General features: G+C 40.3%; 1 protein-coding gene across 1 annotated transcript in view; it reads right to left on the reverse strand.

Moving 5' to 3' along the window:
• sgk3 (serum/glucocorticoid regulated kinase family member 3) overlaps positions 1 to 19,614 on the reverse strand; it is a 95,696-nt gene extending 76,082 nt beyond the window's left edge. The window contains exon 1 of the mRNA XM_072254406.1: positions 19,462 to 19,614. The gene's annotated coding sequence lies outside the window, so the exon portion shown is untranslated. The remainder of the gene's footprint in view (positions 1 to 19,461) is intronic.
• Positions 19,615 to 19,827: the final 213 nt, after the last annotated feature.

A 19,827-nucleotide genomic window follows, 5' to 3' on the forward strand; every position in this document is an offset into this window, starting at 1 on the left:
GATGGGCTAAATGGCCTAATTCTACTCCTATGTCTTATGGTTTTCAAACGGTATGTGCAGCAGTAAAAAGATGATTCATCACCAACTTTAAATACTTATGCTGTTAGTAAAGGGAATGGAAACTTTATTTGCTGTTCAAGGTAAATGAATATGGGCAATCCACCACAAATCCAGCAATGTTAGAAATAACCACAGAATGGAAAGGGAAGTCAGTCTGGCACTGCAGAACTCTCTACCTTTCATTTGAGCCCGTCTCTTTAAATCATTGACACTGCAAAGTTTCTTGAGTAGCACCATGAGATAAATTTCATGCAAGAGAAAATCTGCAGATGCTGGAAATCCAAGCAACACACACAAAATACTGGAGGAATTCAGCAGGCCTGGCAGCATCTATGGAAAAGAGTAAACAGTCTACATTTCGGGCCGATACCCTTCATCAGGACCATAAATACAATTCAACCACAGCAAGTAATATTCTGGATTCCCAAAACAACTTCATACTTTTCCTAAACACTCAAGGTTATTAAAATTTGAATCAGAGATTGGTAAATGGCATAAATAACGCAACCAAACCCTTTGCACTGAGTTTCACTTGTACAGGTAGTCAATGGGTTTAAAACAAAAAAAAGGCTCCAGTTTACAGACATTCAGAAGCCCATATGGCTGTCAAAAAGAATGCAAAAATCACTCAAGATGGTAACTATGCCTCATAGTATTATAATAAATGGTATCAAAAGCAGACAGTTAAGAAAAAAGAAGTACTAAAACTGGAACTGGAGAAGGGGGGGGGGGAGAATAGTTCTGCCATTCATAGTAAGTACTGACATCAGACTTCTGAATGTAATAATATAGGAGTTTGTTTGTCGGGATCTCCATTTGTCAGATGTTTGCAACCAAGAGAAAGCCTACAATTCCATCAACAAATTAACAGGGACATGTCATAACTCACTCACAGGAAGCAAAATCCAGCAGCAACCTAGAGTGAAGACAGCTGGAGGGCCAGGTAGCGTTGAGGAAGCGGGGAGATTGCAGAAGGACTTAGACTGATTAGAAGAATGAGCAAAGAAGTGGGAGATGGAAATAGTTTAGGGAAATGTATGGTCATGCATGTTAGTAAAAGGAGTAACTTAGAAAATATTATTTTCTAAGTGGGGAAAAAATATAGAAACCAGAGATGCAAAGGACCTTGGGAGTCCTCGTGCAGGATTCCATAAAGGTGAACTTGCAGACTGAGTTGGTGGTAAGGAAGGAAAATGCAACGTTAGCAGACACTTCCAGAGGACTGGAATGTAAGATATAGGAGCAGAATTAGGCTATTTGGCCCATCGTATCTGCTCCGCCATTTCATCATGACTGATCCATTTTCCTCTCAGCCACAATCTCCTGCCTTCTGCCCGTATCACTTCATGCCCCGTTCAATCAAGAATCCATCAACCTCTACCGTAAATATTTACATAAAGACTTGGTCTCCACAGCTGCCTGTGGCAATAAATTCCACAGATCCAGCACTTCCTGGCCAAAGATATTCCTCACCTCTATTCTAAACAGTCACCCCTCTATTTTGAGGCTGTGTCCTCTGGTCTTAAACAATCCCACCATTGGAAACATCCTCTCCACATCCACTCTATCAAGGCCTTTAACCATTTGATTGGTTTCAATGAGGTCACCCCTCATTCTTCTGAAGTCTAGTGGATACAGGCTCAGAGTCATCAAATGTTCTTTATATGACAAGCAGTTTAATTCTTTTCATGAGCCTCCTTTGACCCTCTCCAGTTTCAGTACATTATTTTTAAGATAAGGGGCCCATATAAAAGCAAGGATGTAATGCTGAGACTTTATAAAGAATTGGTCAGAATGCACTTGGGGTATTGTGAGCAGTTTTGGAATCCTTATTTAAGAAAGAATATACTGGCACTGGAGAAAGTTTGTGAGAATGATTCCAGGAATAAAGAGTTAACAAATGAGGAGCATTTGATAACTCCGGGCCTGTACTCACTGAGGGGCATCTCGTTAAAGTCTACCAAACACTGAAAGGCCTAGATCGAGTGGATGCGGAGATAATGTTTCCTATGGTGGGGGAGTCTAGGACCAGAAGGCACAGCCTCAGAATAGAAGGATGTCCTTTTAGAATAGAGATAAGAAGGAATTTCTTTAGCCAGAGAATGGTGAATTTGTGATGTTCATTGCTACAAGTGGCTGTGTACGTCAAGTGATTGGGTATACCTAAAGCAGAGGTTGATAGGTTCATAGTAAGGGTGCCAAAGATTATGGGAAGAAGGCAATTTAATGGAGCTGAGATGGATAAAAATCAGCCACGACGAAATGGCAGGGCAGACTTGATAGGCCGAATGGCCTAATTCTGCTCCTATGTTTTAAGTCTAAATACAGTGACATCTAGAGCACAGCGCTACTCAAAACAATTCTGTTACTTTGAACTGCAAAATGAGAAAACCGTTTAGAATTTTATTACAAGCCAATCTGCTGCATTATGGGACAACTAAAAAATAAATTCATAAAAATATGAATGATTTGTTAGTTTTGTGAGCTCAAACTAATGCTTGATTTGCATTGAATAAATGCATTATGAAGCTGCGTGGATATCCTTTGGAAGTAGTCTATTGTCAAAATGTTTGCATCAAAATGTATTGCAAGTCTAAATGAAAACCTTTCTAGGTAATTTGAGGAATATAATTTAGCAATACGCATTTTTGAGATTTTTGAAATTGTCCAAATTTAGCTGGGAAGAAACACTGCTTAGATTGTCAAGTGCCTTCTTGAACCCAATCACTTCTACTCCCTCATAGATTTTGATTTGGTCAAACAATTCCTTGTCTTAATAAACCCATCTGATTGCTCCTGACTAATCAACACCTCTCAGAACGGCAACTCTCAATTTTTCCATCAATTTGCCGAAATCATTAATATGACAGATTATCATTTCTCTTTTTAAAAATACACTTTAGTACCATATTAGCAGTCCTTTTCTAGACCATCTGCAGCACGGAACAAGGGAAAATGATAAAGCTATGCATTTGGCACTTGGCTCCTTTAAGAACTTTTTAAACCAGTATTGGTGATGATTTCAAAGATCCAAGACCCTTTTCTGCCTACTCCTCTCACTTTTACATTTGTCATATCTGTACCACTGTCTAAAGCACTTTAAGGATACCCAACAAGTTCAAATAACAACATTGCTTTATATGAGAAAGTCCTTCAGAGGAAAGGGCATCAATTCCCTCCAAACAAGCACACTTACTACAGAGAGACAGACCTCCTTGAAAAATTGATGTATGCAAGATTTTAATACCTCAACATTACTACCAGCTTCACTTCTCCAATAAATGTAGATTAAAAACTTTACACATCTTCTTCCTCCATCCCCTGGCTACCATGTAATCATAGTTCTATGCATGTAATTAAACACTGAACCCATTATCCAGAAGGAAAAAACATTCAAAAGTCAAACATTAGAGGAGAACTTTAATGATTCTGGACAAATAATAAGCAGTAAATAGTAAGAAAGTTGTACTTTGAACTTCCACGTTATCAATTTTTTCTGCAGCATTCTTAGCTATTTTAAAAGATAACTGGAACATCATTGTCAGAAATAAACGCACACTTCAAAAGTCTCTTGATCCAAGTAGGATAAAATATACTCAAAATTAAATCAATTTCTAATTATCTTAACATACTCTTACCAGTCTGTATGTACAGACTCAGAAAAAAAATCCCTCCATTTAAAAAAACAATGATTATGTAATCAGAGAATTAGTAAATCATGAGATTGTAATTTAATTTTAATTGTAGGAATGCATACTTCCGGAAAAGTCACATGCTAAAGAGGTTTTTTTTTTAAAAAACTGATTACCACTACTTCTATCAAGTAATATTTAAATAGTAATTTACTATTAATAAATATTTACCAAGGAAACCCAATTTAGAATAATGGAAATTTCAAACAATTCCAATTCCACTTGAAAAATCACATGATTCTCAGCAAAAAAGCACAAATCAAATCTTAACCCTTTATATCCTAAAGGATCAAACCAGTAAAATTATGCAGATCAAAAAGTTTTCAGATTAACCAGCAACATAGCCCAGAATTTTCCATTGAAATGATGCGAAAGAATCAGCATTTTGCTACCCCAGATTCAACTCTTTTTTTGACATTTACAGACATTATTAAATGCAAAGTGTTCAAAAACCTGCTGATAGTCCTATCTTATTTCTTCATGAGGTACCCTGTTACAATTTTTGTAGATACAATCCTTGTAGAAACATGACTTGACATTCAAATTTAACTTTTTACACATTCTGACTTTTAGAATTGTTAAAAATATTATGTCTTGCTTTTTCAAGTTTAATAGCATAACAGATTACAATCACTTCTGAACAACTTTGCTAGCCTCAAGAAGCTAACTTTGCAAATGTGGAGAAACATCCTGAGTATTTAAAACACTTAACATATGTAAAATTTCATTCTTCAAACAAATTTCTGTGCTGTAGCAGTTAGTACATCAGCTTACAGTACCAGCAACTGGGGTTCAATTCCCACCGCAGTCTGTATGGAATTGGTATGTTTTCCCATGATCATGTGGGTTTCCTTGGAGTACTCTGGTTCCCTCCCACATTCCAAAGACGTACAGGTTAGCAGATTACTGATCACATGAGCATAATCAAGCAGTGTGGGATCGTTAGGCTGGTACAGCCCATTACTGTGCTATATCTCTAAATAAATAAAATTTGCACATTTCTGAAAAGTTTGACTTTTTACATGAACTATGCTTAATTCTGTGAATTTTAAGTTCTGCTTTTAACTTCCTGATTTTCAGACTGAAAATTCCTCAGAATGATTAGCAAATTTGCCTGGTTGCTGCCTACACTCCAGCCAGACATGACAAACTGCAGTAAATTTAAAGGCGTCTCAAAATAGAGGAAATTCAGGGCTTATTAAACCATGGTGAACTTGTTTCTTCAAAGTCAATGGTATTCAGAACATTTGAATACCACTGAAATGTATTTTTGTTTTAAATGCTAAGGCATTTTCTAGTTATTATGTATTTGATACATTTGGGGAAAATAATCATACAAAAGCCCTTAATTATTTGCTCCCACACCGAACAACCCCCAAAGACTGTTAAGGTAAAACCAGTTAATTCTGTTTCATTACTCACTTAATTGAACCCAGTATGCAGGCATCAGATTCAGTTTCCACTGCAAGCCAATTTTAATGTCCTTTATGATTTTCTACTTAACTAAATCCTTTAAGAAAATCTCTGTTCTTGCTAAAATAATATCAAATTGAGTAAAATAATATCAAACTGAGATATGTATTCCAAAGGTACCCGCATCAACAATTTTACAGTCATGGGACAAAAGGCATTCATTGTGCAAGGTTACTGTCATTACTACTGGGCACTATGTCTGTTTCTTCCTCCTGAAGTCAATAATCAGCTCCTTGGTCTTGCTGACATTGAGGGAGAGGTTGTTGCTGTGGCACCACACAGCCAGATTGGGTGTTACTGGGTGGTGTGGGCTCGCTGGGCCAGAATGGCCTATAACTGTACTTGTATCTCTGCATAAATAAATAAATGTACTCAATGGTGGTGAGGGCTTTGTCTGTAACAGACTGCGCTACATCTACCACCTCCTGTAGTATTTTCCGTTCTTGGTCATTGGTGATTCCATACTAGGATGTTCTCCATTCTGCATCTATAGATGTTTTCCAAAGTTTTGGCAACATGTGAATCTATGTAAACTTCTAAGAAAGTAGGGGTGATGTCATGCCTTCTTTTGTGATGATACTTGCATGCTTGTCCCAGACAGATCCTCTGATATGTTAAAGCTTCTTATCCTCTCCACCTTCATTCCCCTCATGAGAACTGGCTCACAGACCTCGGGCTTCTTCCTCCTGTAATTAAGTATCAGCTCTTTGGTTTTGCTGACATTGAGTGAGAGGTTGTTGCCGTGCCACCATTCAACCAGATTTTCAATCTCCTTCCTATATGCTGATTCATCACACCTTTGATTCAGCCAATAACAATGCTGCATTAAATACTGCATTGGAGCTGCACTTGGTATACAGTGAATAGAGGAGGAGACTAAGCACACAACCCTGTAGTGTAACTGTGCTGATGGTGAGTGGGAGGAGATGTTGTTACCAATCCACACTAACTGGGGTCTGCCAGTGAGAAAATCGAGGATCCAGTTGCACAGGGAGGTATCAAGGTCCAGGTCTTGGAGCATAGTGATAAGTTTCAAGGTAATGTTGAGCTGTAGTCAATGAAAAGCATCCAGATGTATGCATCTTCATTTTCCTGGTGTTTCAGGGAAGAGTGAAGAGTAAATGAAACGCCATTTGCTGTTGACCTTTTGCAACATTAGGCAAATTGGAGCAGATCCCGATCACTCCTCAGACAGGAGGTGGCATGCTTCTTTACCGAACTCTTGAAGCACTTCATAGTGGATGTAAGTGCTTCTGGACAATAGTCATTGAGGCAGGTTACCATGTTCTTCCAGGGAACCAGTATAATTGAAACCTACTTGAAGCAGGTGGGTACCTCAGAACGGTGAAGCAAGAGGTTGAAGAATGTAAATTGGCTGCTGTTATGTCAACATGGCATCCAATGGCTATTTACCATGCTTTTCATTGACTGAAATGTTTACTTCAGTTTCTCTTTTTATCGACAGTGTTAAGACACTATGAATCCAATACACTGAAAAGAACAGAATTATTTTCAATATTGAAGTGTTATACTTACGTGAAAACAACAGTTAAAACAAAGAGTATGATTTTGTCAATTTTAATCATTCTCACTTACCTCCATGTACAAATACTACTGATAGGTCACCAATGCATTTGTCGACATAGAACCATAGAACCATAGAAACTACAGCACAGAAACAGGCCCTTTGGCCCTTCTTGGCTGTGCCGAACCATTTTCTGCCTAGTCCCACTGACCTGCACACGGACCATATCCCTCCATACACCTCCCATCCATGTATCTGTCCAATTTATTCTTAAATGTTAAAAAAGAACCTGCATTTACCACCTTGTCTGGCAGCTCATTCCATACTCCCACCACTCTCTGTGTGAAGAAGCCCCCCCCTAATGTTCCCTTTAAACTTTCCCCCCCTCACCCTAAACCCATGTCCTCTGGTTTTTTTCTCCCCTTGCCTCAGTGGAAAAAGCCTGCTTGCATTCACTCTATCTATACCCATCATAATTTTATATACCTCTATCAAATCTCCCCTTATTCTTCTACGCTCCAGGGAATAAAGTCCTAACCTATTCAACCTTTCTCTGTAACTGAGTTTCTCAAATCCCGGCAACATCCTTGTAAGCTTTCTCTGTACTCTTTCAACCTTATTTATATCCTTCCTGTAATTTGGTGACCAAAACTGAACACAATACTCCAGATTCGGCCTCACCAATGCCTTATACAACCTCATCATAACATTCCAGCTCTTATACTCAATACTTCGATTAATAAAGGTCAATGTACCAAAAGCTCTCTTTACGACCCTATCTACCTGTGACGACACTTTTAGGGAATTTTGTATCTGTATTCCCAGATCCCTCTGTTCCACTGCACTCCTCAGTGCCTTACCATTAACTCCGTATGTTCTACGTTGGTTTGTCCTTCCAAAGTGCAATACCTCACACTTGTCAGTATTAAACTCCATCTGCCATTTTTCAGCCCATTTTTCCAGCTGGTCCAAGTCCCTCTGCAGGCTCTGAAAACATTCCTCACTGTCTACTACACCTCCAATCTTTGTATCATCAGCAAACTTGCTGATCCAATTTACCACATTATCATCCAGATCATTGATATAGATGACAAATAACAATGGACCCAGCACTGATCCCTGTGGCCCACCACTAGTCACAGGCCTCCACTCAGAGAAACAATTCTCTACCACCACTCTCTGGCTTCTTCCATCGAGCCAATGTCTAATCCAATTTACCACCTCTCCATGTATACCTACCGACTGAATTTTCCTAACTAACCTCCCATGCGGGACCTTGTCAAAGGCCTTACTGAAGTCCATGTAGACAATATCCACTGCCTTCCCTTCATCCACTTTCCTGGTAACCTCCTCGAAAAACTCCAATAGATTGGTCAAACATGACCTACCAAGCACAAAGCCATGTTGACTCTCCCTAATAAGCCCCTGTCTATCCAAATGCTTGTAGATTCTGTCTCTTAGTACTCCCTCCAATAACTTACCTACTACTGACGTTAAACTCACCGGCCTATAATTTCCCGGATTATTTTTCGATCCTTTTTTAAACAATGGAACAACATGAGCCACTCTCCGATCCTCCGGCACTTCACCCGTAGACAGCGACATTTTAAATATTTCTGCCAGGGCCCCCGCAATTTCAACACTAGTCTCCTTCAAGGTCCGAGGGAACACTCTGTCAGGTCCCGGGGATTTATCCACTTTAATTTTCCTCAAGACAGCAAGCACCTCCTCCTTTTCAATCTGTACAGTTTCCATGGTCTCACTATTTGATTCCCTCAATTCCATAAATTTCATGCCAGCTTCCTTAGTAAAGACAGACGCAAAAAACCTATTTAAAGATCTCCCCCATTTCCTTTGGTTCCACACAAAGCCGACCACTCTGATCTTCAAGAGGACCAATTTTATCCCTTACAATCCTTTTGCTCTTAATATACTTGTAAAAGCTCTTTAGATTATCCTTCACTTTGACTGCCAAGGCAACCTCATGTCTTCTTTTAGCCCTCCTGATTTCTTTCTTAAGTATTTTCTTGCACTTCTTATACTCCTCAAGCACCTGATTTACCCCGTTTCCTATACATTTCATACAACTCCCTCTTCTTCTTTATCAGAGTTGCAAGATCCCTTGAGAACCAAGGTTCCTTATTCCTATTCAATTTGCCTTTAATCCTGACAGGAACATACTAACTCTGCACTCTCAAAATTTCCCCTTTGAAGGCTTCCCACCTACCAATCACATCTTTGCCAGAGAACAACCTGCCCCAATCCACGCTTTTTAGATCCTTTCTCAGTTCTTCAAATTTGGCCTTCTTCCAGTTCAGAACCTCAACCCTAGGACCAGATCTATCCTTGTCCATGATCAAACTGAAACTAATGGTGTTATGATCACTGGAACCAAAGTGCTCCCCTACACAGACTTCTGTCACTTGCCCTAATTCGTTTCCTAACAGGAGATCCAATATTGCATCCCTCTAGTTGATCCCTCTATATACTGATTTAGAAAACTTTCCTGAACACATTTTACAAACTCTAAACCATCTAGACCCCTAACAGTATGGGAGTCCCAATCAATGTATGGAAAATTAAAATCCCCTACCACCACAACTTTATGTTTCCTGCAGTTGCCTGCTATCTCTCTGCAGATTTGCTCTTCCAAGTCTCGTTGACTATTGGCTGGTCTGTAATACAATCCCACTAATGTGGCCATACCTTTCCTGTTTCTCAGCTCCACCCAAAATTAAAATGTTACATCTGCACGCACGATATATGAACTGCTTCTATCTTTAAGTCACTTGTTTACATTTGTAATGAAAAATGGCCAGTTCTACCAATGAAATTGCCAATGCACACCATTGATGACGGGTGTTCTGATATTATACATGTGCACAAACTAATCAGATTAGAAAATAGAATAGACATGACATAATTGCATTTCTACATCTATTTCTAATATACTTAATTTTCTTATCCATTTTAACTGAAGACCGATAAGTTATGTTTGACTCCTCATTGACCTGTGATAACCACCAAATTATCAATTATTTTTCCTAATCTTTACAATGTTCTCTGACGTAATTATTACATAGCATGCCACAGTCCAATAAAGAATTTCTTCCAGCTTCCCTCCTTAATCTCTTAGCTACATTTCTGAACTAAAGACGTAATGGAATAACCAGAGAAGCAGAACATAAAAATGTGTTCTAATTCATAAGGCCTTAAAATGTAATAAAATGGTTGCAAGAGATCAGGGCTCTTTTCAGCTAAAAAAATAAGTTAAGTGTGTCATGACAAACTTGAGACTGTTTAGATTAATTTTATTTTGGCAATTAATTCATTTTAAAGAAATGCATCTTGGTGAGGAGTTAGGCCTGACACCTTCAACAATAATCACAAAAAGCACATTAAAATTCTAAACATTAAAAGCTGTTCTACATAATTCTAAAAACATGAATTCTGGGAATGCAATATCTGTCAGCCAGCCTCTGGCATTTATTCAGTCTAATCCACTTCTCATAAATCTGTAGCAGCCTCAGAAATGGCCATCTCACATTTGTAAATAAGAACACAAAAAAAGCAAAAGTAGGTCACTTGGCTCCTCAAGTTGCCCCATCATTCCAGAAGATAATGGTTGATCTATGCTGATTGATTCTGCCATTTAACAGGCTTTTTAAAATATTAAATGTTATTCATTTTTGAATCTTTACAAGTTCAGTTGACAATAAGCCTCGAATTTGTAGGCTAACATTACTGCCAACCCCCAAAAACATGCTCAGAAATAGGCCTTTCTGTGCTGCATCTATAAGTTTTCATTATTAAGTAAATTAATTCAGTTTCCTTAAGATATGAAATTGCTTTCTAAGTAGCTCTATCCTGCATTTTATTCACATTTTTAAACTCATCTGCTTGAGAGCCTTCAAGGTCCTAATTTTAAAATCAGAATTGTGCTTCAGATTTTTTTTCCTTCCATCCCGTGGATCAAACTCTCACTTTCTCTTTAGAAAGCACCTTGAAAACTTTGCACTACATTTGGGAAGCCATAGTATTTCCTATTACATAGCAAGAGAAATTTCTACAACGTACATTCTCTTCTCACTGCTGCCATCAGGTAGAAGGTACACGAGCCTCAAGACTCGCACCATCAATTCAAGAACAGTTACTAGCCCTCAACCTACAGGCTCTTGAACGAATTTGGATAACTACACTCAACTTTACTTGCCACATTCTTGAAATGTTCCCACAATGAATTCTCACTTTCAATGACTCATTATCTCATGTTTTCATTATTTATTGCTATTTATTTATATTTTTGCTTTTGCAGTTTGTTGTCTTCTGCACTGTAGTTGATCTTCCATTATCCTGTAGATTTACTGAGTATGCCCACAAGAGAATGAAGCTCAAGGTTGTATATGGCATCATAGATATACTTCAATAATAAAATTTACTTTGATATTTTGTTTTGTCTTACAACTAGCTTTCAAATCTCAGCTTGGCAACACACCCAAGTCAAAAGTTTGTCAGTTCAAAACCTGGTTTAAGGACTGGACCACAAATGTTTAGGTTCATGCTGCTGATAGTACTGAAGGAGGTCAGTGAGACGTTTAACCAAGATCCTGCATGCTGTTTCAGGTGAATATTATAGATCCTATGAAATTATTGTGTTGAAAGAGTGGGTTATCATTCCAAGTGGAAAAGGGAATCTACAGATATTGTAAATATGAAATGAAAATGGAAAATACTAGGAACATTCAGAAGATCAGACAAAATCTGTGGAAAAATAAACATTTTATTGCCAGGAAGCTTTGTCAGAATGGGGAAACAGTGAGAATCAGATAGCTTAGATAGCAGATAAGTGACAGGGTGGAGGAAGGACGGAATACATAGGGTGAGACTAGGCGAGCTAATGTTAAGGAGCCATTGAGATAGATAAAGCTTCTTTGTGTAATGGATTGTTAAAATAATGTCAGACTAAACTACCTAAATTACCTAAACTATCCCATCTACCTGTGCATAATCTGCATTCCTATATTCACAACCTATTCAAATGTCTGTCTAAATGCCTCTTAAACATTACTATCATATACTTTATTGTCGCCAAACAATTGATACTAGAACGTACAATCATCATAGTGATATCTGATTCTGCACTTCCCACTCCCTGGATTACAAATCGATAGTATATATTAAAAATTTAAATTATAAATCATAAATAGAAAATAGAAAAATGGAAAGTAAGGTAGTGCAAAAAAACCAAGATGCCGGTCCGGATGTTTGGACGGTACGGCCCTGATCCGGGTCAGGATCCATTCAGCAGTCTTACCATAGTTGGAAAGAAGCTGTTCCCAAATCTGGCCATACGAGTCTTTAAGCTCCTGAGCCTTCTCCCGGAGGGAAGAGGGACGAAAAGTGTGTTGGCTGGGTGGGTCGTGTCCTTGATTGTCCTGGCAGCACTGCTCCGACAGCGTGCAGTGTAAAGTGAGTCCAAGGACGGAAGATTGGTTTGTGTGATGCGCTTTGCCGTGTTCACGATCTTCTGCAGCTTCTTCCAGTCTTGGACAGGACAACTTCCATACCAGGTTGTGATGCACCCTAGAAGAATGCTTTCTACGGTGCATCTATAAAAATTCGTGAGGGTTTTAGGGGACAGGCCAAATTTCTTTAGCTTTCTCAGGAAGTAAAGGCACTGGTGGGCCTTCTTGGCAGTGGACTGTGCTTGGTTGGACCAAGTCAGGTCATTTGTGATATTGACCCCGAGGAACTTAAAGCTTTTGACCTGTTCCACTTGTGCACCACCGATGTAAATTGGGTTGTGCGGTCTGCTACTCCTTCTGAAGTCAACAACCAATTCCTTCTTCTTGCCGACGTTGAGGGATAGGTTATTGTCTTCGCACCATGCCACCAGGTTCTTAATTTCCTCTCTGTACTCAAACTCATCATTACCCAAGATACGGCCTACAACTGTGTCATCAGCAAACTTATATATTGAGTTTGATGGAAACTTGGCTACACAATCATGGGTGTACAGTGAGTACAGCAGGGGGCTGAGTACACAGCCTTGTGGGGCACCGGTGCTCAGTGTGATTGTAGAGGAGAGCTTGTCCCCTATTTTTACAGCCTGGGTCCTGTCTGTGAGGAAGTTGAAGATCCAGCTGCAGATCTGAGTGCTAAGGCCCAGGTTCCGGAGCTTAGGAATCAGTTTATTTGGAATGATGGTATTAAAGGCAGAGCTGTAGTCAATGAAAAGGAGCCTTACGTATGCGTCTTTATTCTCCAGGTGTTCTAAGGAGGAATGTAGGGCCAGAGAGATGGCATCTGCCGTTGACCTGTTGCTCCGGTAGGCGAATTGCAAAGCGTCGAGATTGACTGGTAGGCTGTGGTTGATGTGTGCCATAACCAATTGCTCGAAGCACTTCATAGCAATTGATGTCAGACCCACAGGTCAATAGTCATTCAGGCATGCCACCTTGCTCTTCTTTGGCACCGGGATTATCGTTGCCTTCTTAAAACACGAGGGGATCTTAGACTGAAGCAAGGAGCAGTTGAAGATGTCAGCAAACACTCCAGCTAGCTCGCTTGCACAGGCCTGGAGAACCCGTCCCGGGACGTCATCTGGGCCCGTCTCTTTCCTTGGATTTATCTTCAGGAAGGCCCTTCTAACGTTCTCCTTGGTGATGATGAATCTCGATGCCACCAAGTCTGGTTCATCCGGAGGGCGCAGGATGCTCCTCTTCTGTTTGAATCTTGTGTAGAATATGTTAAGTTCGTAAGGAAGAGAAGCGCTACAGTTATTGATATTCCCAGCCTTTTCTTTGCGCCCAGTGATCTCATTTAGACCCTGCCATAGTCTAATGGCATCCCTCTGGTTAGCCTGGGCTCCCAACTTGGCTTGATATTGCCTCTTGGCGCCCTTAATGGCTTTCCGGAGTTCACGCCTGGATTCTGTGTAGCGACAGGCATCCCCGGACCTAAAAGCCACAGCTCTAGCCTTTAAAAGGGACTTGACCTCATAATTCATCCAAGGTTTCTGGTTAGGGAATACCCGGATCGTCTTGCGAGACACACAGTCCTCCGTACATTTCCAAATAAAGTCCGTGACTGCTGAGGCACACTCATCAAGGTTAGCTGCCGAGTCCTTGAATACTAACCAGTCCACCGATTCAAAGCAGTCATGGAGGACCTCATCCGTTTCCTCCATCCAACGCGACACTACTTTTGACACCGTGACCTCCCACTTCAGTTTCTGTTTGTAAGCCGGGAGGAGGAGTACGGCCTGATGGTCCGATTTTCCGAAGTGAGGTCGTGGGATGGAACGGTAGACATCCTTGACTGCTGTGTAGCAGTGGTCAAGTATATTCGGGCCCCTAGTGGGGCAGGAGACATGTTGGTATAACTTTGGCAGTGCCTTTCTGAGGTTAGCGTGGTTAAAGTCCCTGGCTGTAATGAGCAAAGCCTCTGGATACCCGGTCTCAAGTTCACTGATGTTGGCATACAGTATATTCAAAGCACACTCCACGCCCACCTGGGGGGGAATGTAGACCGCTGTCAGTATGACTGAGGTGAATTCCTGTGGCAGATGGTAGGGATGACACTTCACTGACAGGTGTTCCAGGTCTGGGCTGTAGGAGCTTGTCAGTGCCACTGTGTCCGAGCACCACACAGTGTTGATCAGTAGGCAGACACCAGCTCCCCTCGTGTTGCCTGAAGATGCCGTGTGTTCCATCCGATGGATCGAAAATCCCTCCGGTCGGGGGTGGCAGGGGACAGCCAGGTCTCGGTGAAACAGAATACACAGCAGTTCTGCATCTCCCTGCAGTAGGTGAGTCTCCACTTCTACCACCTCCCCGGCAGCACATACCAGCATTTTATTGACTATAAAACACTTTTAAAATTCAGAGAAAAATTGTGGGCATTGTTGGCAGGACCTTTCTCAAAATGCCCCAAGAAAACAATGGGGAACCATATCTCAATTGCAATCCTTTGAGTCAAAGTGCTTTCACAGTATCTTTGAATCAGAAGTTACAAAATCAAGACACAAGACATAAATTAGTCATTTGTTACTGACCACAAAACTATCAGAGTGTCAAACAAAAACATATGGTTCAGTTATGTTCTTAGAGAATGAAATCTACCGTCCTGCGTGTGACACCAGACTTTCTAATGCTGTTCATTGTAAACCAGCCTCACATGTCTCTCAGCTATATCATAATTGTTCTGCTAATAAAGGCAAAGAATAAAACTCTACAGATCAACCAGCAGCAAATTTGGTTATTGTAAGTCACTCTTGCAATAGCAATTAAATTTAGGGGCTGGTGTCCAAATAGGAGGAGATGTCCCACGTTCTCATTTGGCAAAGCCAACACTATCATTATCACAGAATCATAACTTTACAAACAACTTGCCAGCGCCATCCATTACAATTCTCGGGTACATCTTGTTTTACCCGCCAGCAGGACAGACCTAACAGATCTGCAGTACACTGGTATGCAGACAGGAGAAAGCTGCCCTGGTAGTCCTCAACATCAGGTTTTGCTGCAACAGTACATAAAACTGTACATGAACATAAAACTGTTATAAATTACAAAGTAAATATATACACAAAATAAAAGGAACAATAAAGTAGTGTTTGTGAGCTGATCAGAGATCTGATGACCGAGATGAAAAAGCTGTTGCTGAATAGTTGAGTGTGGGTCTTCAATCTCCTGTACTTCCTCTCTGATGGTAGTAACAAAAGGAGAGCACGTCTCAGGTGGTGAGGGTCCTGAATGATGAATGCTGCATTCTCAGAGCACCATCTGTTGAAAACATCCTTGATAGTGGGGATGTTGTAGCCGTGATGGATCTGGCTGTGTCTACAATCCACTGAAGCCTCTTGCAATCCTGTGCATTGGAGACTACGTCGAGGCTGTGAAGCAACCAGTCAAAATGCCCTCCACCATGTAGCTATAGAAATTTGCAAGAGACTTTGATGTTATACCAAATCTCCTCCAGCTCCTAATGAAACAGAGCAACTGCTGTGCCTTCTTTATGTACAATGTGTTGGGCTCAGGATAGATCCTCGGAGATGCTGAACTTAGGAACTTAAAGCTGCTCTCTCTTTCCACCACTGACTTTTGAACAAGAACTGGTGTTCCCATAACTTCCCCTTCCTTACGTTCACAATCAATTCCTTAGTCTTGCTTACCCCTAGATGTCAAACATAGATAAAAAAATCTACCCTCTTCCATCCCCCATTAGCTGACGAGTCAGGGGTCGACCACATCGGAGGGAGTTGCATGAAAATATGTTTATAAATATTTTCCAAGGTTACAAAGAAAAGGCCAGTAAGTAGAGCTGGTGGGTCACTCTATTATAGAGCTGACATGCATTATGGGTCAAGTGGCCTGTTTCTCTCTGTTTTTTATATACAATGATTTTAGCTATGACACTAACATAAGTAGAAAGGGAACAGATTATTCTCTTGATAGGGGACTTCAATGCCCATCACTGGGAATGGCTTGGCAATACCGGTAGTAACAGAGAAAATCTACTCAATCTTGTCCTCATATCTGCCATGATAGCAACGAAGGAAGTGAGTATCACACAGCCACATGCTATGCAGCAACAAATAGTGCAATTGGCAGCTAGGAAATCACTCGTCCAATAGATCAGATCAAATCTCTGCGATCCTACCATACCTAATTGTAAATGGTGGCAGAACAATAAACAGCTAACAGGCACAGAACATCCACATTATTTGAATGCTGAAGTAAAGGGCTAAAGCATTCGTAACCACGTTCAGCCAAAATTGCCAAGTGAATGATCCAAACGGACTTCCTTCATTTGGTGAAACCACCATCACATAAGCCACTCTTCAGCTAATATAATTCTTTCTTTGTGAAATAGCTGCTAGCTCTGGAGAATAGAAGTCTGAGTCTAAACAGAATCCCAACTGCAGCACTGAAGGCCTGTATGTAGTAGTACTGAAGGTCTGTGCTTAGTAGTACCAGATATACCTCAGACCAAGCTATTCCAGTCCAGTTGCAACACTGACATCTCCCAGATCACATAGAAAGTTGCCAGTTTTGTCCTGTATCCAAGTCAGTTGAATTTAATCCAGCCAAACTATTCTTAATCATTGGCCATGTCAATGATTAAGAGTTCCAAAATGCATCTGACAATCTGGGTCAATTATAATCCTTCCTTACAACCCACCACAAAATGCTGGAGAAACTCAGCAGGTCAGACAGCAGTAAACAGTCGATGTATCGGGCCGAGACCCTTCATCACGACCGGAAGAAAAGATGAGAAGTCAGAGTAAGAAGGTGGGAGGAGGGGAGGAAGTAGTACAAGGTAGTAGGTGAAAGGTGAAACCAGGAGACAGGGAGGGTGAAGTAAAGAGCTGGTAAGTTGATTGGTGAAAGAGATAAAGGGCTGGAAAAGGGTTTTGATCGATTTTTTGTGTTGCTTGGATTTCCAGAATCTGCAGATTTTCTCCTGTTAGTAATCTTTCCTTTCTTCAGCTCTGTACATTGACATCCTCAGGAATCACAGCATTGCTATCACGAATGGGACGAATGAGACAAATGAATTCTATATCGAATTATTACTCCAACTGACAACATAACAGCACAAATCAGTTGCAGTCACCTAGAATTAAGGTTATGGTGCTCTAATCTAGTGGCACATGATTTCTCAGTACCTGGATTTGAACGTGGAGAATCCATACTTTATCAAACACTAGTTAGACTACAATGGGGATGTTGTGTGAAGTTCTTTTTGATTTTTCATAGAGAAGGTTCAGAGACATTTAAAACAGTGCAGAAGAATTTAGAATACAAATAGACTTGAGCATCATTTACAGGAGGGGGATGGGGAGTGGGAAAAAGTGAGAGGGCCTGAGAAGGTAACGACAAGGTGATCCTTAAAAATTATGAGTTAAAAAGTTTGAGACAGCAGATCTAAAGAACATCAATACAAAACTGCCACCAAAAAAAGTTGAGAATTCACAAGAAACCTTACCTGGAAAGTGGCATGAACATGAAACCCCCACTTTGAGGCAAAGTGCATAGTTGTGTTTAAAGGAATTTGGATACTACATGCAGCAAGGGGATTATACGAATGCACAGACATCACACACAACCTCTCATGATCCCAGAACATATCCTATACAGTCAAGAAAGCTCACCAACACCTCTACTTTCTGAAGAGGCTGAAGAAATCTGGACTTTGCATGTCCATATTCATATAGACTTGCAACCTATAGATGCACAGAACATCCTAACAAGTCTCACCACTGCTTGGTAGAGAAACTGCATTGCGGCAGACAGAAAGACTGTACAAAGCATCACAGGCACCAGCCTACCCACCATCAAGGACATATATACAGAAAGGTACTGGAAAAGGGCCAGTATCATTATGAAGGATACCACACACACACTGCTCACAGATTGCTTGTCCCACTCTCATTGGGGGGGGGGGGATATGCTATATAGCATCCACAGCAGGACCACTAGACTCAAAAACAGTTACTTTCCCCAAGCAGTTAGGCTGATTAACACCTCCACCCACAACTTTATTATTTCCCATCAGTCACCTTATGTACAGCCTAACATCACTTTATGTACATACAATCAATGTAGAAAGCTATCCAATGTATTTATATTTATTATGTGTTTTTTAATTATTATTGTGTCCTTTATCTTTTGTGTCTTTTTTGTGCTGCATCAGATTCAGAATAATTATTTTGTTCCCCTTATGGTCGTGTCCAGGAAATGACATTAAACAATCTTGAATTTAGAAAGAAGCTCAAATAGGAAAGGAACAAAGACTCAGTCTTGTCCACTAAATGGCCCACTTCTCTGCTGTATACTTTATGTCAGCAATAGGTAATATACAAAACAATTCTACTTTCCACATTCTAAAAGCAAAGAAAAAAATTCTGACTACAGACTTATTCTTCATTAAAAAGATTGCAAATTAAAATACTTCTGGAAAACCTTAACCTCATATTTCACCTCGGTGCCTTTGGTCTCATCCTAGTTCTACGTCATAGATCTTGTGGATGAATCAACTTTTGTTTCTCTAAAGATTCAAAATGAAAGGAACAGTGCTTGCACAAACAGTCTGTTTGTAACTCTTTGATCTCTAAATCTACCTGGAGGGAAAACTCAGCAGTAAAACTATCTTTCCCTGATGAACTATCCACTGCAATACTATATGAACAGAACTGTGTTTATTAAACTTTAACAAAAATATCTTGGAACAACAGCCATATAAAGTGCTGACATTCACAAAATATAGCTGTTGGTAAGCATGCAAACCACTTACGAATAGTGTACCTCTTAATAACCAAAAATAAGTGTGCGAAAATATATCAAAAACAGTATCAAGCATGACTTACAATCGTTGCACATACTTCATTTGTCCATAGAAAGCCGAGAAGACTTTAAAGGCTAACTCTTTTGCTCAATCTGGAATTTTTCCAGCGGTTTTTTAATATATATTTCCAGAATTTGCGGTGTTTCTTTTACTTTTCAAAGTAGTAAACAGGTATATTGGCTAAGCTTTTAATCTGTATTCATTTAACACCCAATTTGTAGGCGAACAAGAGAATGTCTGGTGGCTCGAATTAAAGTTGTGAATTCTAAGTACCTATTACGATATTAATTTCGCAACAGTGATGACTACATCCACAAAACGACTCAAGAAAGTGTAGAGTTCGGATCCAGTACTACTCACCATTCAGACTTTGCTCACAACATTAGTTCTCATCTACACTTGCCAAATAATTTACTATCAGCTGTACACTTCCAAAGTTCTCGGCGCAGCAGCTGACTTCCACCCGCGCGCGCTCCCATTCCGAGCTGGAAGGTCCCTCGGCCGCGCGCGCTCCCACCCCAAACTGGAAGATCCCTCCGCTGCGCGCACTAGAAGGCCCCTACGCTAGTTCCGGATCTAGAGTGTATGAAGACAATCGGCGTAAATTTGCTAAATGTTAATTTTATTGCGCATTAAGCCTCTTGTGTTTGAGACTAGTACCATTTAGTAAACAAATATCAAATGTCTGATTACAGCACTGCCGAAACAAATATTATAAATCGCCTC

The sequence above is a fragment of the Mobula birostris genome, chromosome 1 (assembly GCF_030028105.1).
Source record: "Mobula birostris isolate sMobBir1 chromosome 1, sMobBir1.hap1, whole genome shotgun sequence".
Classification (NCBI taxonomy): domain Eukaryota; kingdom Metazoa; phylum Chordata; class Chondrichthyes; order Myliobatiformes; family Myliobatidae; genus Mobula; species Mobula birostris.